Source organism: Cupressus sempervirens, chromosome 4 (assembly GCF_028749045.1).
Source record: "Cupressus sempervirens isolate cs-2001-9-10 chromosome 4, ASM2874904v1, whole genome shotgun sequence".
NCBI lineage: Eukaryota > Viridiplantae > Streptophyta > Pinopsida > Cupressales > Cupressaceae > Cupressus > Cupressus sempervirens.
Window position 1 is genome coordinate 750173835 of NC_143121.1, and position 27823 is coordinate 750201657.

Genomic DNA, 27823 nt, shown 5'->3' on the forward strand with positions numbered 1-27823 from the left:
TCCAAATAAATGTCCTCATCAATTTCTTTACCAATAAGCAGAAGTTTTAGAGGAGTCTTTGGTTTTACTTCTAAGCTTAATTCCTTGGACTTAGAAATGGAAACAATAGTAGAAATTGCTAGACTTGCAGTAAAAATTGGAATGAGTCCAACTGAAGAAAATATAAAAGAAGTGCTAACTATATCCAAAACTAATGTGCTGCCCAAAAATGAAGTTACAATAGGTGGAGCACAAATAGGAGTACTAACAATTAAAGAGCTGATTGGAACAAAAGTTGGTGCAATCAAAGTTGTAGTGGACAAAACTATAGAACATAATGGTAAACTTACTATACATGCTATTGAAGAAGTTGGCACAATTGTAGAATTGGGTGCCTCACACATTGCTAATGATGTAGATGGATCGAGAGCTAATGAAGAGGGCTGCAACTCAGTAGATGAAGTGATAGACACTTCCATTGCAGATAACTTGAGATGTGAGGTAGCAAATAATGATTATGCAGATGATATATCTAAGGTAGTTGCTATCATACTTGCTAAAGCTATCTCCAACCCTGATGATGTAGCAGTTTTAGGTGGAGAGTGAGGAAGGGAAGCAATGACTTTTGTTTCTATTCTCATTGGATCACTTTCTTCATCTTCTTCCTTGTCTTTCTATTTCTCTTCATCATCATCTTTTAGTGCCTGATAATCTTTAACATTAAAAGTGACGCATGGAGTGTTACCCTATTCTTCTTCATCATCCTTTGTTTCTACTAGATAATCACTGGGCTTGTGCAGATGATAGATGTGTTTCCACATGGATTTGGCATCTTTGAGTACATTCTCAATTTCCTTTATCAAAATCAGGCAAGTATGAAATCTCATAATCATTTTCTCTTCAATCTTTTCCATGGCTGCCTTCACCTCTGTATTTGAAAGATTTGGTAGCAATTTTCTCAAGGTTTGCTCAAATATGTCTTTGGCTACCTACTCATCTGATTGCCACCTAACCTTGACTTTATCTAACAATACTATAGGGATTTGTGAAGCAAACTGATCAGGAGAAAACTTCCATCTTCCTAGTTTCTCCATGATCAGTTGGAGTTCTAGATTCATACTTTAGTGCTTTGAAATTATTTATTATAGCACCTACTCTCAACTGATTAAGTCTTTCTTGAAATGTGGAAGGGGGCTTAACAAGAATAAATTCACTATCTCCTTTCCTTTTGGACCTTCTTGTGAGTACTACTATGGGGGCCTTGGGTGGCTTGGTAATGGTTACTTTTCCCTTCTTCTTTGCTAGCTCTACCTCCTTCTTAGATTCTTGTTCTTGTTCTTCTTCTTATGATTCCTCAATATCTTCACCTTTACCCTCGGTAAGAATCAAAGGAGCACTTGCAATTTTTAGCTGGCTACCTTCCTTTTGCCTTTGCTAATTGCCTAGGGTAGCTTGATTTCAAGCTCAATTCTAGCTTTGGCCTCTTCATAGGTTCCAAAAACTAGTAGCTTTGGATCTACTAGTTCATTTACTAGTGCTTCAATGATGTCTCTTATTTCATCAATATTTACCTCATAAGCGAGAGGTTTTACCCATGCAACTCTAGGCCTGACTACCTAAATATATACTCTGTCACAATCAACCATAAAACATACATCATCTTTGTAATCCTCAACAAGTTTGGGAGGAATCCTGAACCCATTGTTCATCTTTTCCTTGAAATCTTAAAAGTAATTGTCCATAATGCTCTCAAATTTTATACCCATTTCTACAATAAATTCATTAATCTAATACAAAATAGGAACATCTTTTCTCCATACAACTGAGCCTTTTGAAGGGAAAAAATTTTGTACATAAAAAGAGAGACATGTCAACAAAGAACCAAATTTGTAGGGGTTTTTCTTTGAAGTCCTAATACTATCCATATTTTTGTTTAATTGCTTCAATAGTAACTGTGACAAATCAAATTCCAAATTCCTCTTTACAACTTTATATGCCAAATCTACTGCCTCACATGACACACTATTCAAATGAATAGAGCTGTAAATTTTTTGTTTAATGACATGAATACCAAACCTTAATTCAACATTAGATACAATACTAATCTTTAAAACTCTATTGTCCCACTCGGCTAGGGTTTTCTTTTGAAGTTCATCCTAACCTAGGGTTTTGGTAGATTTTGCTTTGCTCAACATGGGAGGATCTATAATCTTATGTATCATTTTCTTGGTGATTAACACTAGCTACTTTAACCATAGTTATCTATTGTGCACATGACTGAGTATGTACCTAATCCACTTAATTTGAAAGCTCCTTTGCATATGTAGGATATGGGTTAATCCTTTGGTTTCTAGGTGCTTATGCTCAGGTTTTAGTAAACCATCGACACACATTTCTTCTAGGGCACTATCCATCTCTAGGGTTCCAATATCTTGAACAGAACATTTAAAATGAGTGCAAATGTCATTAATTGGAAGTACCTTTGGAGAAATTTAAGATTAGGCTCCATTAGGATCCAATGACTCTGCAACTAATGGAACTACCTTGAAGTTAGGTGCTTTCCATTGTACACCTTTAACCAACATTTTAGATCCTCTTTTCACCTTACTACTAATATTTCTTTTGGATGCCATGGCTACTTGATAAATGATAGAAAGTTTTTGAAAAAATTCTTTGCTGCTAATTCGCTCAAAATTGCCTAGATGCACATGGAATTGCTTAGCTTTGTGTATACTAAAGTTGCAGTGAAAAATGAAGTCAAATTCTATTCTTTTGATGAAATTTTTTCCATTAATGCTAGGTACCATAATGAAGTAGTGCATGACAAACTATCATCCACTCACTAGCTTAGTAGAAACTTGTGATTCAATGATTGTACAAAACTTTCATTACTCCCAACCTAGCTCTTTTGAGTCTGTGACCAACCTTACTCGATATAACCTAACTTCATGTGATCCCTTTGTATTTGAAATACTGATTTAGATCTTCTACTTTCTTTTCTTTGGAACTACTCGAGATATAATTTGAAGATGCAATTCCAATTCCTCCTTTTAAGAGTCTAATTGGAAATGGTGGAGTCACCCACTTCTTGAGTGACATGGACATCATTTGAACTGTTTTTCTTAGTAGATTTAGGAATCCACTACTGTTTCATCTACTTCCTGATGTTATCAGCTTTAGCTTTCTTCTCATCTTCAACCTTTCCTATGTTCATACAATTCTTAGCTATATAACCAAGTTCAGTGCATGTATAACATCTTACTATTGTATCCCTCTTTCTCAAGTGATGCCTTGCACAGTTTATGCCAATATGTCCATATTCTCCACAATAGTGACATATACACCAAGTGTTATAGTCCCAACCAAATATTGCCTTTAAAGGTTGTTCAGCTAGATTGAATGGTTTATATCTACATTCAATTCCCTTGTGACCTTGTTTCTTGCATTTATGACATTTACCTTCAAATTTTGGTTTCTCCTTGCATTCATTAGCTTTATGACCATGTTGACTACAATTGTAGTACTTTCCATTGAATTTTGTCTTTCCATTGCTCCAACATTTGTTTGATGTATGACCTAACTTACCATAGTGATAGCAAGTAGGTCTTTGATTCCACCTTGTTTGGAAGATTCACCTTCTTCTTTGTATCCAAGTTCTACTTTACCTTTTTTCCTATGAAGATTCTTCTCACTCTGCTAACTTAATTGATCCATATCTGCTTGGGATTTCATCATCCTTTCGTTGAGTTGCTTTTCAAAAATTAGATCTGTTTTCAATCTTTTGTTGATTTATCTTTTAGTGATTAAATCATTCCTTAAGCTTTCATTTTTAGATCTCAAATTTATGATTTTTTAATTTGCATTGGAGATCTAATTAATAAGACTTTCTTGTTGAAGGGATTGATTTTGATTTGCATTGTTCCTTTCCTCGAAGTCTTCACTTGCCTTATTTCTTTGTTCCAAGATTTCACACATTCTTATTGACTAAATTTCCTACTCTCTTTTCAATTTTCTTGCCTCTTCTTGCAAAGAGTCATTCTTTTCCAAGAGTTCTTTGATTGCCTCATTTTCTTCATCTAAACTTTTTGAAGGGAAAATATTTTCAATCTTTTCTTCAACATACTGGTGGTCATTCATCTATCTTGCAAGTTCTTTCCTTCTTTTCAGGGATTGGGAGAGATGTTCTTTTGCTTCGTTGAGTTGAGCTATGACCATCTCTAGATCTAGCTTCTTATTATCAATAGCTTTTTCAAGTCTGAATATCTCAATTGTCCTTGATCTTTGCTGAAACTGTCAAACTTTATCCTGAGAACCACAATGCTCTAATACCAATTGTTGGAAATAATCAAGACTAGCTAGGTTACTGAGAGGGGAGGGGTGAATCAATAACCTCAAAAATTTAAATTAATTTTAGCACTTAATCCATTCGCCATTCATTTATCTAATCTATTGTATGTATAAGAAAAGATAAACATTCATAACACATGAATGTTTTATTTTGGTGACCCAGAAACTTTTCAAATAGAAAGTAAAACTAGGCTCGGGATGATACCCACAAAACTTCACTACTGCAGTATAAAGTTGGCCTATTAGGGCTTACATTGACCACTTTTGATGATCTTCCCTGTTAAGAGAAATTTGAACTACTAGATCCACCTTGTTAAAGGTTTTACAAACATACAATGAAGTATGCATTCTATTAAGAGATTTATACAAAGAAAATTAATTCTACCCTATTAAAGGATTTGAAAAATTGGTTCACCTATCAAGATGAAATAGTGGATCTGACTTACAACTTGATTGCTGATTAGATCCTTGATATACAAATTACCTCTTGTGATTGATATAACTTTACTGCTCCTTGAAGAAATTGTTGAATACTTTGCTCTACTACTAATTTGCAGTACATATTCATTCCTTGATATTCTCATGCATACTTGTTCATACATCCATACATTGAAAATGGTACAATACGTTACATATATACCATTCCAATAATTACAAATACAAGGTTGGCTAAAACACAAGTAAATAAAATATTATTGAGTTAGACAAATAGTAGAAAATTCAGGTTCTAAAGCTAACTCGGTGAACCTTTAATACTTCGCATCCACTACATTACTCAGCATCATCATGCACTTGGTAGAAGTAGAAGCATGGTCCATACTAATCACACAATGTAGCTTCAAACTCGATAACCATTGGAGACTCTGTAGATATAGTGTCATTTGGTAGATACTAAATCCTTCATTTACCTTGTTGTCACTCGGGAAACACTACACATCCATCACTCGGTAGACATTGGCTTCACATCACACAAACTTATAACTCGGTAGACACTATGAAGCTTGATGACCACTATCTTCTCGGTGAACACTATATGCTTGGTAAATATTGCTAGATTGCATACTCACTTGGTAGCTTCAGGAATGCTCTATGTGAACTGCTTAAGTGATGAACTTACTTGGCAACCACTGAATGCTTGGTATAAATTGTAGATTGAGTGATGAGCTTGGTGAACATACAAAATTAAATAAGTGTTGTCACTAATGAAAAATAAAAAATAATGCCAACAAATTTTAATGGAAAAATTTATTTTCAATTATTTTCACAATGAATCACATAGGTTCTTAAAATTCTAAATATCCCATTAAATGTAAAAACCTACTCATTTTAAGATGATCATGAGTTTATTTATTATACACTTTAAAATACATATTACTATATGTAGATCTCTAAATAAATTCATTACCATACAGTCTAAATTGACATGAAATCATTCTAGAGCATTTCAATGACAATAAAGAACATTCTTTTCTACAATAAGCATTTATGTGACTCTATAGCTTGTCTACTGAAAAGGATTGACTGGAGTAAGATAGATCAACCAAAGAGAACATGAATTTTACTATCTAATAATTTCTCTAATGGATTAATAAATAATGAATTAGAATGAAGAACTACATGGTTATCCATTTTAGATATATTATTGTTATGACAAGGATACAATAGTTAGAAGTGTTAGAAAAAAATGTTAATTTAATTTCATTAAATCTCCCTTCTTAAGATTTCACTTTATGCATCTCCATTTAATAATAAATTAGTAATTATTAAATAACTTTTACCTTTTAGGTTACCTTTGTAACTTATTAGGTTACCATTTTTCAATTTTTGATCTCCTTTTATAAGGATTGATCTCTTTGTAATTCTTAAAGTTTTATTTATCTGAGAATACAATTTACATATTTTTAGACCATACCCTTGCCTCTCCTAGCCTTTTTCTTCTCTATGATAGGTTTTGTACATGCAAGTATTTGAGGGCTTTGTTGATTGGATTTGCATATTTTCTCAAATCCTTCATGGTATCAGAGCCAAATCTACTATAGCTTGTTTAATATTTGGGGAAAAAGAGAGAACAAGGGTTTGATGGATCAAATGTAGAGTTTTCTAGGTATTTTATGAGAAAATAGGGGGGTCACTAATTTTTTGAGTAGCTTGAGGCCAAACGGACCTTGCAGATAGATCCAGAAGGTGTCGAAACCGATCCTTCCGTATAAAGTTTGTCCATTTTGGGCAACGTTGATCTGGGAGGCAAATATTTTTTCTCGACAAGACCGTACAAACTCTGTATGTAGTTTGAGATGCAAAAAAATTTGAAAATCACAAAAAAAAAACCCTTTGCCATTTTTGGGCTACAGTAGTCAACTAACCATAGCAACACCACTACGGTCACTGTTGGTAGTCACCACTTAGCAGCTCTGCTAGTAGTCTCACCATAGTGGCCCTTGCCCACCTTCCATCTACCACCATGGCCCTAGCTCTACCACCCAAAGCATTGATCTATTGTTACTCAAAACTAGCCACATTTTTTTTAGAAAAATAGTTTTTATTATTAAAAAAGAAAATTTATTTTGTGGGTCATACGGGGGCCTTTTTGCCATAACTTGAGCATATAAATGTATTTTTCAATCTGAAAGAAGTGCTCGAAAGCTAGTTCTGAGATGAAGATGATGGATTAGGATTTTTTTGATTTTGACATAGTTTATTTTCCTATTTTGGTAGTCAAAGTTGAATATTCATTTTTCACTCCCAAGGGCATTTCATGAGCATCCCATCTCTATTTTTTGAAAGCTTGTTCTGTCCCCTTTTCAAAATTACTATAATTTCCTTTAGATTTTGCTCCATGCTCTTTCTATCATATTTCTTTCCTTTATTGCACTATGGTGGATATCTTGGGTTTTTTAGGCCTGAGGATTGTTTACGTGGCATGGGATTTCTTCTTTTTGGTTGTTTTATCTATTGTATCAGTTCTTTTCCCTTTCTAATCATTTTTTATATCATTTGTAAACATATTTATGTAAACACACTGACATAAACTGCTACTCCTTGTTTTTTGGGATCTTTTTCATCATTGTGACTTATTATACTCACACTACATTGTAAAGTGCCATGTGGGATAGTTTTTTGTCTTTTAGTGCCCTCTTCCTTTGTCAAGTGAGTGTCCCTTCCACAACATTAGCCCCATGATGTGTTAATGCACATGCCTTTATAGGTGTCTGTACCTCTTCCTCACTCTTGATTTTCTTGGTTTTTTCTATTTTGTAGTAGATATTGGCCCACTTTCTTAGTTTCCTGTCACCTCACCCTTATTTGCATTAGGGGATTTCTCATGCTTCCTTGGTTCAATTGATCAGATATTTAGGCTTTCGTGTTTCATGCCATCTATATTTTCAAGTTCAGTTTTTTTCCTTTCTTTGCCTCTAGATTCAATGCATATTACAATCTTCTCTACCTAGTTAGTTCTATTTCAAAGGAAGTTCTATAGATCAGCACTTTCCTTTTGAGAGAGTTGTAGCTTCTACATGCTTTAGTGGTTTTCTTCATGACTCCTCTAGTTGGAGGCTTCTGTGGTCATTCACTAGGTTTTCAACTATCTCTTTTTGGAGTAGAGTTTTTCCCACTAGGTTTTCTCTATTTATCCATTTCATAGAGATTTGGTTGTGATTGGGTACCTCATCAAGCCTTCTTGCTAGGATCCAAGTTTTTTTTCAGCATTGCATTGTAGTTTCCTTGCCCTTTCTACATTGCTTGTAACTACATTGTTGCTCGTCTTAAGGGGGAGTGTTAGAGAAAAAGGTTAATTTAATTTTATTGATTAAATTACCTTTTCTCCCTTCTTAAGATCTCACTTTTGCACTTTATGAATCTCTATTTAATAACTAATTAGTAATTATTAAATATCTTATACCTTTTAGGTTACCTTTGTAACTTATTAGGTTACCCTTTTCGGGTTTTGATCTCCTTTTATAAGGATTGACCTCTTTGTAATTCTTAATCTTTTCTGTATCTAAGAATACAATTTATTTGTTTTCAGAGAAAACCCTTGCCTCTTCTCATCTTTTTCTTCTTTGTGACAGGTTTTCTACATGTAGGTATTCAAGGGCTTCATTGATTTGATTTGCATATCTCCTCAAATCCTTCAAGAAGTGGCCTAGAACCAAAGAATTAGTGAATCATAATGTTCATAAAGTTTGTTAATTGTTATGAATTAAATATCTATTATACATAAAAATATGTTAGTTTGCAATCAAAGATATCATTGATCATTCTTATGAGATCTACATTCATTAACAAACACATTGATTTTTCTTAAGGAATATTTGGTATTTTTATGTGCCATAGAATTAAATTGGTCTAAGTTGAAATATTTTAATGGTGTTACCTCATTTTTATCATTTTCAAATAACTTTAGAGAAATTTAACAAAAAAATGTTAAGATAACTAGGTCCAAAGGTGATATAGCTCATCCAATCACTCATCTCCTAAAAATATCATGTTACCTATTATTTTTCATCATGTTGATACTTTTAAATGTTTTGGGAACCATGTCAATAATCATAAAATTTTCTCTTTAATCACATTTAGAAAAATATTTTATTTAATCGTCTCCCTTTTTCTTAGTCTTTTGAGTCAAATGTTAACTTATAAATCTTATAAAGTTTGTAGGTCATATTTATTGAATTTTAAATTTTTATAGTTTTCTTGTTTTTTAGAATTTCAACCCACTTAGGTAATGTAGAGGTTCTAACAACTCTTTGAGCCCCCAAAATCCTTTACTATTAATTAAAATCTTAAGTACACGACTATGATTTGTGATGTTTTATTAACCTTGAAAAACCCTAATAAGGTTAATATTAAGTGGATATCCAATTATAAGTTCAAAAGAGAGCCTAATGGCCACAATACTTGGATTTCCTAAAGCTTAAAAAAATGCTAGAAAAATCACATCTCAATTTTTTCATATGAATGGCATATTGGTAGCTAAGAGTTATTTTAGAACTTATTGAAGTATAGACAGGGTTCATATTTTATAATTCAAAGTTCAATGTTTTCAAAGCTAAATGTGGTATGTCGGTAAGTTAAAGGGTTCTCAAAATTGATTTTAATCCTACAAAAAGTTTGTTGAAAATGTCACTTTAGATGACGTTAAAAGTCAAATAAAAGGCTAAATTTGGTAAGAAAAGGATTTCTTCAAACCAATTCCATCCTTATGTTATGGCACATTGGATTTTTTTTATGAATATACATTTTCAATTAATTAAATATTAAAGATACATATCCAAAAAAAAGGGGTTGGGGGATATACTATCACCCCGCTAGTTCACTCGACACATAGCCAAATAAGACAATTATTCATCCAAAAAAAAAAAACATAATAAAGAAAACCCTCATACTACAAGAGCAATTCCAACAGAGGGAGGGTCTTTATCATTAGAACCCCAAAATTCCTTAGGGTTGGCAGCTGGCTTAGGGGGAGCCCAACCATCAGCTGTATCATTAATTTCCTTTTCTCCCTATGCCTTGGGTAGAGAGATAGCTAAAGTAGAGAGATAGCTAAATTTGGCTAAGGGAAAGCTCATTTAGTGTCTCTATGCCTAGAAGACCAGCTAGCATTAGGAGTAGCTGGAGGTGAGGCTGGGCAATGGTGGCCACCAAAACTACCACTATGAAAGCAAAGAGAAGGATGTGACCTGGGAGTATGTGAATGACATGTGGAATTATTCTAGCCTCTCTGATGATCATGAGGAGGGGTGCAATCACCAGATAAAGTATCCAATGGAACTTGAGCAATCATACATGAGGCATACCCCCAATGACTTAAAAGATCATGTAAGTGAGCTACCTCCAGTGTGATCTTATCTATCTTTACTTGAATATAGATCATGACATTATCACAAACACATTCTTTAGAGTATATAGAAACATGTTTATCAAGAAAGATATGATAGAATAAAAGAACATTGCGACCTTTCTAGATAGTAAATAAAATCTCCATCCTAAAAGCATGTCATATCCGGGAGTACTTAAAAGGAAGTTTGGGAAAATCTCCCTACACAACCATATTCTTGGTAAAGACCTCTAGGTAGAAAGGCTTGGAAAAATCATCGATCTAGAGCCAATAATTTTGGGCTTTCCTACAAGACCAAAAATATGCAAGAAACTTTATGGGTAGCTACAAAAAGGACATCTAGGGTTAGGACACCCAAAATGTTGGAACCAAGGGCCTAAAGGTAGCCCCTAGAAAAGGAGACACCAGGTAAAGTGAGAAATTTTAGGCTTTGTGATGGTTTGCCAAACTGTGGCAAATCTATGACTCCAAGTCTTGTGAGAGGACTACAAATGCCAATGTTGGCTGATAGTATCAACCATCAAAAGTTGGGGAACTAGCCATTGATAGCACAACTTAGGTTTTAAACTTGTCATAGGAGTGGTAGGATACCACTTCCAATCTTTCAAGCTTGGGCAAGATGAATGAATACCAAGCTTGTACAATAGAGGAGTAGGCACCTTAGAAACTAGAAGATCAACTTTATGTCAATTTGGATGGATAAGCTTAAACTACACTTGCAAGTCCTCCCATGACTGAAGGCTCATAGTAACTCTAGAAAAAATATATTTTAGTGTTAGGAATCCCTTTCAAAATAAGCACAACGAGCTAGCTCCTAAAATTTTAGCTAGTGAAACACCTTGAACAACAAACAAGGGAGAGAACCAAAAAAATTTTTGGTTCATAGATAGCCCATCTATAAACCCATTGTCTACCCAAAAAATCCATGACTTGATAGCTTCCTAGGCATTCCAAATGTTTTTAGCAAAAAAGGTGCCCTAAATCTACACTAGTTCAATGGTTACGAGAAGGGTTTGAAAGTTAAACCCCTTTTAGATAGGCCTATTAACTACTGAAATCATGAAGAAATGCAATGTCGCAACAAGATTTTCTAGGTCCTATCACTAGTGAGAGCCTGAATGGCACATTTGGCATAGAGGGTAATCGCTTATTTATGAGTAGAAAGTAGTCCAAGACCACTAGAGTATTTGGACAAACAATAAAAGTCCTGGGCAACTCTGTGAAAGTCATTATGCATGGCATCAGAGGTAGAGAGGAAATGCCTTAGAAGGCATTCAAGGTTGAGGTATAAATCTTTGGTAGGAGCCCAGTATGAGTACTAGGCATGTGCAAGTGCTACTACTTTAGAAAAAATCTAAAAAATTCCTATAAGGGAGAGAGGTTTCATGAGCCAATAGTCTAATTTCTTCTCAATCCATGTGAGGACAAATTTCCATAGATCCATAGGGGAAGCTTGAAGAGAAAATGGAATGAACAAAAATTGAAAGATTTCTCCATGAAAACCCATTTCCACCCATAGTGTTATGGCCATTAAAGGCCTAGCAAGAAGGATTATCTATAACAAAGGGTCTTGTGCTATTCAATAGCAAACCCAAAGGTGAGGCAAAAAGTATCCAAGCATTGTAAGTAGTTGACAATATTGTCTTTATCCTCTAAAAGGGTGAGAAAGGTTTCATCAACAAAATGGTCATTCACAAGCTATGCAGTGGAATCTAGGAGTGTTATGCCAAACACAAGATCCTGCGAGATAGCATTGGAAAGAAGATAGGCAAATCCGTTGGCACCAATATATATGGACAAGTTGTTAAAGAAAAAACCTTGATGGATAGATCTATAGAGCTCGAATGCTTTATATTTCCAACCATTTATGGTAATACAAGTAGTGACATCACTAAAGAGCATCCAAACTAATTCCAAAAGGACTCAGCCAAACCCTAGAGCTTGAAGCATGGCTAAAATGAAAGGCCATTCAATCCGGTCATAGGCTTTGGAAAAATCAATCTTAAGAAACAAGGCCTATTTTTTGGCTTGACAAGCCCACTCCATACCTTCCCAAATAGAAAAAATATTATCCAGAATATATTTGGATTTAATGAAACCAATTTTTTTAGGATGAACAATCTGTGGGAGAAGATTTTGGGTTTTAAGGGAAAATGCTTGGGTGATAATCTTGTAAGATACATTCAACAAATTGACAGGTCTCTAATTTCATGTCATTGCGATCACCACCTTTAAGTATGAATTTGATATTACCCTTATTAATAATGATTCCTAGGGAATGAGAATTAGATGTTTCTTGATAAACTTGATGCACATCTGGGCATATATCCTCCCATAAGACTTTGTAAAATTTACACAAGAATCCATCACAAGCAGGGGCTTTATCATTAGCTGTGGAGATAACATCCTCCTTGAGGTTAGAAAGTATGATCTTTTTCTCACAAAAGGTATATTGCTCTATAAAAAACCTAATGGGACTAGCAGCAAGACAGGATTGTAATGCCTAGTCATGTATTGCAAAGGGCCCCTATGTAGTGAAGAATTTCTCATAATGATGTAGAGAAACAATGTGATTTGATATAGGGATCACAAATTGTGAATCTAGAAGTTTAAACCAAAGGTTTTCAACTGACATTTTTGAGCTTTAGCACCCCAGATTCAAAAGACAAAAGGTTTAAGAAGAAGGCTAAACACTCACCCCAGGGAATCAAAGGTAAACCAGTTATCTTAGATGAGGATATTGTCATACTTGACTGGGATACATCCACTTTAACAAAGAAGAAAATGATAATGTTAAGTGAATTGTTTTCAAGAAAAGATAAGAAAGTCGAGCTTAGAAGGTAGCATCAAAAGAAAAAAATTTTGTTGGAAATAAAAGATATGCTTTTAGATACAATTACAATTATTGATTTAGACGAAAAGCCACCCATTCTTGATCAATAATTACATATCTTTAATAAAATAAATGAGCTAGATATTGATGTTCCATATAAGATGATGGAGAGAGCCAAGGCAAGATATGATGATAAAGTGATGGAGAAAGTGTTAGCCAAGATAGCTGTAAATATGGTTGAGCTATCCAACAAAGCTACCAATAACAAAAAGACAACATGTAATATTAATTTTTAATTCTAAAACATTTTTTTATGTATGAGCATAAATTATAAACGAGGTAGGAGAACAAATGGATGAGCTTGATATAGAAATGAAGAAGAGTGTAGGTACCTTGACCATTGATGCTAGTAATAGTTATTTTCATTTCTCCAAGCTAAGATTTTTGCAAACCAAGAAGACTAAATTATTATATGAAGAGGGAAAGATATGATTTGAGATACTAAAAATACATGCTTAGTTGACTCCACATTTAGCATTCATGCAAAAGCACATTAAGATTGCTAAATATTTAGTTCAGAGTAATAAAAAAATCTATTGGAGATAATATGATTCATCTTGTAGCCACATTGGAGATTTAGAAACACATTCATGATGAATTGAAGAATAAGTGAGAGAATATAATGGATGTGACTCTCAACTCCCATAACCCATTTTTAGAGAAATATGGAGTAATTACTAGGCCCTACATCAACATCAAACCAATCGTGAGAAAAAAGAGGGGTAATTAGTTAAGATGCATGATCAAAGCTATCATGACATAAAAGTCTCTATAGACATCTGTTAATGCTTGTAAATTTTGAAATTGTGTTGTTGTGTATATTATTTTTAGAGTTATAAGAAGTCAAAACTGTAAAACATTTTTTGGATTATAGTCTAAGGGGAAGTACCTTTTGTATTGGTATATAATGTTTGATCATGACAAAGTGTTTTTGCCACTAATGTAAAAGGGGGAGATTTATAATCCTTAAGTCTCGTTGTCTATTAGTGTCAGATACTTATTCATATATTTAGCGATGTTGGTTGGTCATCACTATGACCATGCTATCCTATATAGGTTGGGCCTTTAAATTAGACTTGTATATATTTCATGTATGAACCAAGCAACAATAACTGTCGAGCAAGTCTATAATCGTTGAGTACTCTAATACATGTCGAGTCATCTAGAAGATAGTTCATGTTGAGCCTATAGATATCGAACCACATAGTATACACTAAGAAAGTGAATGTTGAGTGTTAGCATGAAGAACAATTATGACCAAGCATTAGAATGTTAAACTATTGAATAAACTACTTTTGACATAATTGTTTGGAATGGCACAAAGACCAAGATAAACCATTTTTGTCAATCTAGAGATATATGGTTTTGTTCAAGGTGTCAATTATGAAGGAGATCATATGTTCTATTATGGATCATTAATCCCTATGTAAGGTGATTAGACAAACCAAAAAATGGAAAGATTAAAAGGAAAATGAGTGAGATCTAGATCATTGATTTTAATCTAGCAACTTCTACATATGGTTATAATAAGAGGATCCAGACTCTATTTTTTATGTATGTGTCTATCCGAGAGAGGTTGCATGTTTGGATGGTAGAAGTGAAGTTTGAAGGGAAACTAGAGATAGCAATCGAGAAGAGTAGTGAAGGGAAGAATGAAAATATATCATATTATAGATCAAATCAAAGATTTTAAAGAGGATATCCATTATTAGCATTTAAAGTGAAAACTAAAGGATCAGGTACTAATATAGTTTAGCAAGTATTTTAGGGTACTATAAATGTATATTTTATAAGTCTTGTAAGTTCTTAATAGGTAAGATGCCTCATTGGGTGGGTCATTTGTAGTAATCAAATTTGTATCCCTAATAGGAAAACTTTATTGCTACAATAGTCAAGATTTGTGGCTCCCATCCCCACCCTAGTTTTACCTTCACCTTGAAGGGTTTCTAGGTAACCAAAAATTTTGTGTTATTTGTTGATCATTTACTTACATCTTTCATGAATATCATTAGTTGCTATATGTAATACATCATAGTAGTAAATGTTTATGTGATTTATGATATTGTTGAGGTAAGGATATAAGGTTATATATATATATATATATATATATATATATATATATACTCTCCTTGTGATGGTTACATCTTTGTTAATTTTAAAGAATAGTCCTGTTTTTAAATAGTATTTTTTTTATAGGACTATATGCAAAGACATAATTTTATTATTTGTCATCTAAATGAGCTCCATGTGTTGCATTGTTTATATAATGTAGTTCTTATTCTTGGAACCCTTCATGAGAATTTAATTTTTGAAAGGTAATAGGGCTAAAGTCTTTAGAGTCATCTTTTAAAGTGTCAAGTTTGACCTTTAGGTGTAATTTGTTTAATTTGAGTATTCTTGGGCTCTTTAAGAGTCTCATTGAAGAGACATATGATATTATGATATTATGATATTCTACCATCTCTTTAGAATCCTCCTTCCAATTCTCAAGTGTCACCTCAATCTATAGAGAATATAAGCCATTATTATGATCCTTTGGTAGATTGTGAGAGTTCAAATGAAAATCATAAAGGTTCAACATATCCCAATTCTTCATTATAAATAGGTTGTCCACCTTCAATTTCATTTAATCCTCATCTTGTCTCATTTTAGACTTCAACTTCTCACAAAAAAAAAGAGGGCCACTATATTTTAGAGGTAGTCAATGGAAGCTTTGTGAGTGCTTCATTGCATTAAATATTTACTTGTCTTCTCAATTAAGATTCTTATTAGGTAGACATTGGTACAATTTTTTTGCAGTTTCAAATTTTAAATTTGAGAGACAACATTAAATATGAATCTATCCTATTTGATAGAATTTTTGATACATTAATTGTGACCCCATCTTCATCTTTGGATCTTTTTCAAGATTATTTTTCATTAGACCTTTGTTCACCTCCTTTTGTTGGGAATATTCCTAATTGGTTCATGCAAGAAGCTTTGAATGTCTTAGTGACATCTGAATAGGTTCTAGAGATATCATCATATTTCTACATTTTTATTTCACTTCATCATTTAGATCCTAAATGGAAAACATTCAAATATTTGCACTTGGTATATATTCTTCACAAGGGAGAAAATTTCATTTCTAGATTTGATTATATTTTTTCTTTATAGATTTGAAAACCAATATCATATATCATGAATCTATAATATTTCTCTATCTATTGGATACCTTATTAGCCACTAATCTCATCTTACCAAATCTTGCAAACGCCAATAGTAATTAGTTTAAGCTATGTTTCCATATAAATGGATTAAATGACTAAGAATAAATGGGAAAGATTGATAATTTTTTATGAAATTATAGTTTTGAGGAATTGGTTATGAGGAGTAATCAACCTATATTAACTAATTAAATACATAGGGGGACTTTTTCAACATAGTCAATCTTATTAAATAAATATATGAATTTTTAATGAAATTGGGATATAGAAATAAAAAGTTATATTAATTAATTGAATAATAAATATTTATTTAACTTATAGATAGAGTAACATGGAATAAGGAGTCTATGGGTGTAAGCTGATTTAGTGTCTACAAATAGATGGAAGACCAAGCTCAATAAACTTTGATTAGATAAAGAAAATATAAAATGGTGATTGCAGATATCTCCAAACATACAATCATTGTAATGCTACTGTTTATTATGAGAAACTTCTCTACGAGGGTGTAATGGGTCATTGAGAGTGGAGTAGTAAAATGGACAATTCCAACTACGGAAGCATACATAAGTAATCTAGCTAAGAGCACTATCATGCCACTAAGAGAAGGTTGAAGTTATTTAGTAATGATAAGGTCATTGCTGATAGACTATTATATTTCAAGAAATTGGAGGTTGGGAGGTGTAAGGCCAATGTGAGTGAGATTGAGTATCACATGTAGCGGGTAAGCTATGTTTAGATCAATTCACACAGGGTGGAGAATGGTTCCAGACATGCAGTGAATAATTGAAAATAAATTATTTGATTTATGCAAAAAAATCTTATACGTGTGCACCTTGCACGGTTGAATCTGAATTTAAATAAAGGGAAGGTTGAGAAGGAACAAAAAAATTAATGGAATTAAAATTATTTTTATAAAATAACACAATCTTGTAATGGTTAAAAATATGCTTTGAATCTAATGACTGCAATAATGCCACCACCATGAAACCAACACTTTCAATGAAAATCAAATAAATATAATAATTGATTTCTATTTATAAATGATAAATATGTTTTTTTAATCAAGAAGGTGTATTTTTAGTACTTACATTTTTTTTGATGAATAGTCCTGTTTTATTAAAAAAATATGCTTAGAATACAATTCACAAAAAAGGGGTCGGGGGATACAAGATCACCCCGCGAGAGAGTTCAAACGACCTAAGCTGAATCTAAACACACGGCATCAGCCGGATCTAAACACACTTACATATCTTTGAATAATTATAGTATAGAAAAATACAGTATGTACTGTTAAAGACGAATTCATGTCATAAGTGGAGCATTGCTAGGCCAACTCATCTTTGGACGGCTGGGCAACAGAATGGGGCGAAAGTATGTCTGTGAATGATGTGCATTACACTTTTGCTCATGGTCTCCAGTTCCATCGCTTCCGGCTTCTCCTCGGAAGTTCGCACACGTCTGTAATAACGTGTTTGTGTCTCTTCAGGTTCTGGTTAGGGTTTGGCGTTGGCGGTGACTACCCAGTCTTTGCAACAATCATGTCAGAATATGCGGATACCAAGACCAGAGGAGCTTTCATTGCCGCCGTTTTTGCCATGCAAGGCATTGGAATTCTTGCGGGAAGTATGGTCACAATGACTGTCAGCGCTTGTTTTGAAATGAATGATGATAAAATTCCATCCAGAAATCAGGAGGACATGGTGTCGAGGATTTTCCTCATGTTTGGAGCAATTCCAGCAGGCTTCACATTTTATTGGCGAATACAAATGCCAGAGACGGTTCGTTACACGGCGCTGGTGGCTAAAAACGTTAAGCAGGCCGCCGCTGATATGTCTAAAGTTCTTAACCTAGAAATTCAAGAAGATGAAAATACTGTTTTAATGATGGAAAAGATGGAGAAACAGTTTGGGCTGTTTTCGAGGCATTTCTTGAGGCACCATGGGCTTCAGTTACTTGGTAGGGCGTCCACTCGGTTCTTCGTGGACGTTGCATTCTACAGCAGTAATTTGTTGAACAATCCGTGTGATTACCAGAACCCGCTGCGTGAAGTCTTTCGGAGTGCACGTGCGCAGGCGTTGATTGCGCTGGGTGGAACTCTGCCGCGTTATGCGTTCACCATTTTTCTGATCGATCGCCTCGGCCGCAGAGTGATTCAGTTTGTTGGGTTCCTTTTTATGTCGGGGTTTCTGTTTGCGCTTGCCATTCCTTACAAACATTGGGTGAAAGATTCGACCGGAGGATTTGTGGCGATCTATTGTCTGACATTTTTCTTTTCGAATTTTGGGCCGAATACTGTTAGGAATAATTCAGCAATAACTAGATAACTTAATCAGAAATGGATGACAAAATATGCAAACCATAACTACAAAACTTTACGTTGAGAAACCCATTTTGGTAAAAACTCCACCACTAAAACTTCAACACTTTATTGCTTCATCATGATAGGATTACATTGCTACATTCTTGCATTGCTCTAACTTGCTCTAACTTGCTATATTGCTACAAATAAATCATTTAAAGAATGATTTCTCAATCCAGTAAGATAAGATAAGGCATCTTATCTTCTTCATTCTCATAGTGGCTTGCCCACTATCAATAAGATAAGGTGTCTTATCTTGCACATTGTCATAGGGGCTTGCCCACTATCAATAAGATAAAGAGTATTGTCATAGTGTCTTTCCCACTATCAATAGGATAAGTTTTATTGTCATAGTGGCTTTCCCACTATCAATAAGATAATGTGTCTTATCTTCTTCATTGTCATAGTGGCTTGCCCACTATCAATAAGATAAGATATCTTATCTTTTCCATTGTCATAGTGGCTTGCCCACTATCAATAAGATAAGGTGTCTTATCTTCTCTATTGTAATAGTGGCTGCCAACTATCAATAAGATAAGGTATCTTATTTTCTCCATTTTCAGAGTGGCTTTCCCACTATTAGAAGATAAGGTGTCTTATCTTCTCTATTGTCATAGTGGCTGCAAACTATGAATAAGATAAGGTATCTTATCTTCCCCATTGTCATAGTGGCTTGCCCACTACAAATAAGATAAGGTATCTTATTTGCCCATTATCATAGTGGATTTCCCACTATCAATAAGATAAGTATTCTTATCTTTACTTTTGTCATAGTTGCTTTTAGTATTTTATCCTTTACTTCTTATCTTACAAGTTGTCACAGTCACACATGACAATTTAAGATAATTACAAGTGTAATACATATATGATATCAAGGTTGAGACATATTCCCAACATTCTCCCACTTGTCAAACACCATGTAATATTCAAACTGATGAAACTATATCATCACAGCCATCCATGAAACCACATAAAGTTTAATGCATGGCTTTTTGTTCCAACTAGATACTTGTCAAGAGAATACAAGAATAAGATGTTAGTGACAACAAAGGCTCCAAAATAATGCCACTGGTCTACTATTTTTATGAGCTATACAAGCATAAAAAATATCAGCCAAAATAACAACCAAGTTGATTGCTCCAATCCTATTGCTAAAGCCCCAAGATTGGAAATAGCATTCATAACAAATGCTAACCCATCCAATCACTCATACCTCAAAGGTATCCAACATTAGGAAACTCATGCCAGTAATAGAACCAAACCCATAAACTACATCTTCAAGCTCTATGTCCAAACTAGTTGAAGAAGTCCAAACACATACAAGAACTCCCACTATACAAATATTGTCAAATTTGAAAGACTAGAGGCATACTGAGTCTACCAATAAAAACACAAATAAAGTGTAACCATGTAGTACCAAGGACCATCCACAAAGATATGCAAATCATGTAACAAAATTTCTACAAGAAACATCTCTCTCATCCAATCTCCACAACTCTCCTATGTTCTCAACATCCAACAAAGAAAAGAGATAAATGAACCACAATATTATCACCAAAAAACAACAAAGTACAAATGATAACATATGACCACAAAAGAGTGACCACCATAGCTTCAATGGATCTGAAAAAACAATGACTTATGAACCCAAATATCTAAGAAGATAACCAAGACCGAAGAGAGATCCTGCAAAGCATAGGCATGTAGAATTTCCTTTAACAAACACTTCTAACTATTAGTTGTGTGAAGTATGATCTCCTTCAAAACCCCAAGTGAAAATCCACAACAACATCCAAAACTATTCAACCTCAAGAGATGAAATGTAACATGGTATCATGAATCTATATGGATGTAAGCCTCTTAAAGAAAATCAAGCAACTCCATTTCCCATTCCACGAAATCAACCCACTACCATCTCCTATTGTCATCATAAATGAAAATACACCTCATGGAGATAACTATGTAATCCATCTCCCATAATGAATCCTCTAGAACTATCTAATTGTACCTCAAGATTCATAAATATGAAAGGAAACATAAAACTATTGAGTTGACCAAGAGTGGGGAATGAGAATGCTCCTCCAAAGTATGCAAGTTACACATGACTTATCTAAGAACAATCTCCTCATAGGTCTCTAATGAACTCATGCCCAACCAAGGTGTAGGCTTCTCAGACTTCTCATTGAAATCTCATCTAGAGTATCCATTTCAACAATATATCTCTCATATCAAGATAACTCTAGCCTCACCTAAATCTCCAAGTATCCATAAGCACCTGTAATCAATCACTTCATGCAAAATTCCACTGCAACATAACACTATCATGAAGTATCAATAAAATGATCAATGTACTCAATACCAAGAAACTAAACCAAGATCAATGTCAAAGCTCCAACCATGGAATCAAGAACATAAAAATGACATCATGATCTAAACCATATCCTCCAAAGAGATAACATGCTCCATGTGATCATATCAAATAACCTTATCATGTCACAACTCTAAATTGGTAATAAAGAGAGAAAAATGACATAAAAGCCACCATGATAACATATTAAATAAAAGCATAAACAACATCTCTACCAAGGACCACTTGAATCCTAAAGATGTCAGCATCTCCAATTATTTGAAGATACCATCTCCAATTAGTGAACCAACAAATGTGAAAGATCCTTCTGCAACAATAGGATCTAAGTCATCCTCCAACATCTATAACACTAAAGAAGATCATCTATCACCATATGATGAATAAATACAACCACTCATAAAGCTCCCATTGAAACATGATATCGAGCTAACCAAGCATATGACATACCATCTTCCAAATCTGAAAATCATCCAAGCCTAGACATCACATTGACTAATGCCAAGTATTTCAAACTAAGGAAATTCATCATTTTATAGGACACCATAACTAACTATCCAATTACTCACTTATCATCCATTCTCTTATCCCAAAGAAACCACACTAATGTACAAGTGACCATAAACAAGGCTAGCTAACAAATTTGCACCAATGCTGAATCAAATCTAGTTGGTATAGACAATTCACATCTATGTTATCCCACTACAATTAAATGGGTGGCCAATCCACCTGGCTACATATCTTGTAGATCCAATCATTGAAACATGCAAAACTACTATCACATTAGTGACATGTACAAATGAGAGAAAAGAGAATAATCATGTAGATAACATGACTCAAACACCAAATCAAGCATAAATCTGATTTGTCAATTATGTCCACATCAAGCACCATAGTCTAGGAATCCAACAAAACATCACCATAGAAATTTTGAGTGACTGATCACATACCAACGTCTCCATGCAGAGAAAGAAATACACCTCCTTTCATCGTGCACAAAATATGCATGCATGTAGACCTAAAACTATCTCATCTTGTAATATCATGAAGAAACCAAGACTAGATAATAACTCTTTAGTAGATCTACAAAAAACACAAGTTTTTTTTCTTCTTGAGTATACAAAACCAGCAAAGCCACTATGTTGAAGAACACCCATGCATGTAGAATTACAGCTATCTCATCTAGTAACATCCTAAAAAAACCAAGATCTATAAAATAGCTCTACAACAAATCTACAAAATATCACAACTTTTTCCTTGAGCATACAAAACCAGAAAAGAGACCATGTTGAAGAACACCCATGCATGTAGAACTAGAACTATCTAATCTAGTAACACCCTAAAGAAACTAGGATCTAGAAAATAACTCTTTAGTAGATCTACAAAATATAACAACATTTTCCTTGAGCATATAAGACCAGAAAAGCTACCATGTTGAAGAACACCTATGAATGCAAAGCTACAACTATCTCATCTAGTAACATCCTAAAGAAACTAGGATCTAGATTATAGCTCTTCAATAGATCTAAAAAATATTACAAGCTTTTCCTTGAGTATAAAAGACCAAAAAAGTTACTATGTTGAAGAAGTCTCATGCATATACAAATCCACTTCATAAATCAAGCCAACTGCAAAAGAACACCATGGCTCTTATACCGAATGTTAGGAAAAGTTCAACAATAACTAGATAGCTTAATCAGAAATGGATGACAAGACATACAAACCATAACACCAAAAATTTACATGGAGAAACCCATTTCGGTAAAAACTCAACCACCAAAGCTCCAAGACTTTATTGCTTCACCATGATAGGATTACATTGCTACATTCTTGCATTGCTCTAACTTGCTCTAACTTGCTATATTGCTCTAAATTCAAGCACTACATATATAGCCATGAGAGAAACCATAAATCATTTAAAGAATGATTTCTCAATCCACTAAGATAAGATAACGCATCTTATCTTCTTCATTGTCATAGTGGCTTGCCCAATATCAATAAGATAAGGTATCTTATCTTGCACATTGTCATAGTGGCTTGCCCACTATCAATACCATAAGGTATCTTATCTTGTACATTGTTATAGTGGCTTGCCCACTATCAATAAGATCAAGAGTATTATCATAGTGTCTTTCCCACTATCAATAGGATAAGTTGTATTGTCATAGTGGCTTTTCCATTATCAATAAGATAATGTGTCTTATCTTCTCTATTGTCATAGTGGCTTGCCCACTATCAATAAGATTAGATATCTTATCTTTCCCATTGTTGTAGTGGCTTACCCACTATCAATAAGATAAGGTGTCTTATCTTCTCTATTGTCATAGTGGCTACCAACTATTAATAAGATAAGGTAATTTATCTTCCCCATTGTCATAGTGGCTTCCCCACTATCAGTAAGACAAGGTATCTTATTTGCCCATTATCATAGTGGCTTGCCCACTATCAATAAGATAAGGTTTCTTATCTTTACATTTTTCATAGTTGCTTTTAGTATTTTATCTATTACATTCTTATCTTACAAGTTCTCAAAATCACATATGATAATTTAAGATAATTACAAATGTAATAAAATATGATATCAAGGTTGAGACATATTCCCAACAAATATGACTACTTTCATGCTAGCGGAGTCATTACCTTCACTGTTATGATCGACATTGCATGGGATTTTGGTGGTTGTTGGGAAAGGTAGTGCAATCATTGGAGTGGTTGGATTCTAGTCTGCATCATAGCCCATGAGTAAGGTGGAGGATTCTTCTAGTAGTAGAAAATATGACCATCTGACAGAAATCCTAACAAACAATGCCTTGATTATTCTCACAATTGCCAGCTGGCTGGATTTTGTGTGTACTTTTTTTATTCCCAAAATAATGGATAGGTCTTTGGAGGAGAACAAAGTATCGAAATCTCTGACTGAAGTAGAGCTACAAACTTGGTTTCAAACAAAATAGCTTAGTATGAAATAGACATCTTGCCATTATTTGTGTGTTATGGTTCCACTTTACTAGCATAATGTAGAGAAAATCTTTGTATATAAAAGAATAAAGGGAAACTAGTTGCGAAAGCTTTGTAGAGAAAATTGTATATAAGAAAAATCTAAATAGTGGTTTCATTGAATAATACTGCTTCTTAAATTTTTTCATTGTAATTATGAGCACTATTTCATGGGTGTTATTGTAATTATATGTTTTATGAAACTTTATTTTCTTTTTTCTTTTCTTCTTCTTTGTTTTTTTTTAAGCCTTTCGTGGGTGGCTGGTTTTAGGTAGTTTATTTGATTCACTTTATGTATTACTTTTTCTACTAGGTTGTTATGTTCATTAGTTAGAAAAATTCATTGGAAAATAGGTTAGAAGTAGAAATATATTTCAAGTTTTGAGTACAAGACAACTAGTCAATTTGAGACAGAGGTTACTTACAAAATAATCAAGAAAAATGGATTAGATTAACGCACTGAGTGCTATAGTTCTAATAGTTTGAACTAAAATTTGGATGATTACTAGACTGTAGGCTTCTAATACCATATTAAGACATTTATTTATACTTATTTTATTCCCCAATAGTTTTAGAATCTATTTTCTTTAGAGTCTAAGTAGCCCACATCTAAGTCAATCATATCACTTTTGATCTTACACATATCCTATTCTTTTTATACAAGGAGTTTGGTTCTAGTTAAGTTACCACATTTCCCTATCTCTTTTTGTTGGTGTAAATAATTATTCACTATTGAAACTTAGTTAAGTTTACTTAAGTTAATGCATTTTTTTAAATATTTATTTATTAGCCACCTAGGAGTATGCATACTCTTGTGAGTTGTCATGTTGACAACATAGGAGTCCACACCTCTTTTATGCACATGGTGTCTATAACATAGGAGTTAGCACACTAATTAAGCACATGGTGTCTACAACCTTCTCATTCTTATTCACTCATTTAGAATGATGGATAAGGCATGTGCTTAGTTGTCATGATGCTTATCTTATCTCCTAGTTCTTTTTAGAGACATTCTAGGTATTTCCTAAGAGGCCTTTATATATAGGCACTCCTAGTGTGTTTGTACATCAAATATTCAACATAGCAATATATTAGGACAAACTTTGATTAATTGATCATATCATTTTTGGTCTATAGTTTTGCTTGTTTTTGAGTTCTTAGTTCCTAGGTGAATTTTTCCCTTAGAAAAATTCTTACATGGTATCAAAGCTTGGAGATTTTCTCATCACAAAGTCATTCAAGACCAATTTTGCTTCAACACCTCATCCTAAATGTAAAATATTGTAGTCATTGGGAGTGTCTAGAGCTAGATCTGACCTTGCCATTACATCTAGAATGCTGATTCAGCGAAAATTGGCTATAAAGTTGCCTACCCTAGGCCAAAGTCAATTGTGAGGCAAAAAAAAATTTCGAACCAACACTTGAAGGACTGATTTGCAACATTGGTATGATCATTTTAGATTTGTATATTTAATTTTCAGATTTGCATTTTTTTCATCTACATCTGTGCTATTTTTTCAGATCTGCATTATTTTTTAGAAATTTTTTGGCCATAGGGCCATAGGAGAGTTTTTTGCAGGAAAAGATTGGAGCTTGCTGGTGCAAATCAGGTATTTGCATCACATTCAGAAGGTCCAAAAACCCCCAAATTAGATTTTGATTCATCCAAATTGGACATCTAAGGCAAAATCTAGAACCATTTGATTTTTGGAGGCACAACGGCAATTCAAAAAGAAAATAGCAGCAGTGATTTTCAAACAATGATATCTCCCTCATACGAACTCCTTTTTGCAAGAAATTTAAAAAAAAAAATTGGGTAGGATTTTATGATCTACACATTGGTCTAGGAAGTTTGACATCTATATTCCTAAATTTTTCTACAACACACAAATCCTAATTTTTCCCACCTAAAATGCTTAGTATGGGCTCATCTGGACTTCAAATTAGGTTCCCTTTGTTTTGAACCTACATTTTTTTTGTCTACTTTCCAGATCTATAATCATATTATAGGTTCTATAAACAAAAATATTGCTTTCAAAAGTAAGCCCTAAATTTGCAAGTGGTTATCAAGTGCCTAAATCATACATTAGGGAGAGTTCTTTCATTCGTTATTCTTGTTTTTTGGAGGTTACATTGATTGGTCCATCATGGAAGAAGAGTATTGTCCCACATGTTTGTATGGCATTAGACCCAAGTTGACAACCTACAACTATTACACATGGAGGGATACACTTCTTGATCATCTTAGAAGAGAGCATAAGGAAGTATTTCCTTATTTATGTTCCAATGACTTGATCACTGGTGAATCATAGGAAACTGTTGGTAGACTGATTTGTATCATTCTTACCAGTCTCTCTTCTTCTAATTATTGTAAGTTGGTTGCCAAGATATGGCCACCACATGATTATTTGATGTATCTTTGGAAGAAATACGAAGATCCAAACATTCCTCCATTTCAAGAAGACATCTTAGCTCTAGTTATTGTTGCATCCTCTTCAGTTGAGATCACACCTCTAGCTCTTGTTGCTCCTACTAATCTTGTTCTAGCTATAGATGCTTTAGATTTATTGTAGCAGGACCCTTTATGTGTTCCTACTCTACCTTCATGCGACAACTTCCTTTCTACCCTTGCAAGCCTATTCATGGAGTCTCACATTGAAGATGTGGGAGACACTCTTGAGGATGTTCATCTTCTCTTTGAGGAAAATTTTTCATTCATTGCAACAGTGACAAATTCATGTACTTCAACATTATAGCATACACATGGTCTTCTAGGTGATGACTTCTTATCAGACATTTCAAGTTTGTTCTTAGAGTCACACACAACAGATATGGAAGACTTCTTTAATGATATACCACTTCTCTTTGCTGATGTTATTTTCCTATAGTTGTTGCGAGGGCCCAGTCTAACCATCAAGTCCATTCTCTACATGATCAATCTTTCCAAGTTGGCATGATTGTGGATTCTTATGTACAACATTTGCAAGAGCTCTATTTTTCAGTTGAGAAGACTGTTGGTTTCTTGAAATAGGTTGTACATCACTTCTTGTTTGATCTGCACTTTTTCTTAGCAATTTTGGAGGAAGCCATCATCAACATTGACACAGGGACACTTGAATAGGTTTTAGAGACACCATTCATCATAGAGATTCCCTCTCCATACAGGGGACACATCTCACAAGTACCCTTGTCATTGTTTCTTCCAAAGGGGAGGAATATCATTCAGCGATCATGGATCAGCTCCTACATCACAATATTTCTCACTGATCAACACACTACCTTTAGGAGGGGACTACCTCTTCTCATTCTTCTTCTTTTTTTGGGAGGAATTTTTCATCTTAAGGGGTTTTGTCCTTCTCCATTTTTCTCTTGTATATATTGGATGTATGTCATAATGGCGGGGTCTTGATTACTCCATCCATCCATGCATCCCTTTCATCTCTCTTTTTCGGGGAGGGTTTTTCCCATGAGGTTTTCCCTCTTTCTCTACTTTATGAGAGATTTGCATCTTCATTTGTACATGGGTACCTAACATGGCCTAGTAGCCAGGACCCATTATGCATTTCATTCAAGTTTTTGTAAGCTTAAGGGCATTCGCCTAAGTTGCACTTAAGCGGGGGGGGGGGGGGGGGGGGGGGGTTGTTGGTGTAAATAATTATTCACTATTTACACTTAAGTTTACTGAGGTTGATGCATATTTTTTAATATTTATTTATTAGCCACCTAGGAGTATTTGTACTCTTGTGAGTTGTCATGTTGACAACACAGGAGTCCACACCTCTTTTATGCACATGGTGTCTACAACACAGGAGTTAGCACACTAATTAAGCACATG

General features: G+C 34.0%; 1 pseudogene; it reads left to right on the forward strand.

The window, feature by feature from the left end:
• The first annotated feature begins 96 nt into the window (after positions 1-96).
• LOC149563536 (low affinity inorganic phosphate transporter 1-like) lies at positions 97-18591 on the forward strand (annotated as a pseudogene).
• The last annotated feature ends 9232 nt before the right edge of the window (positions 18592-27823 follow it).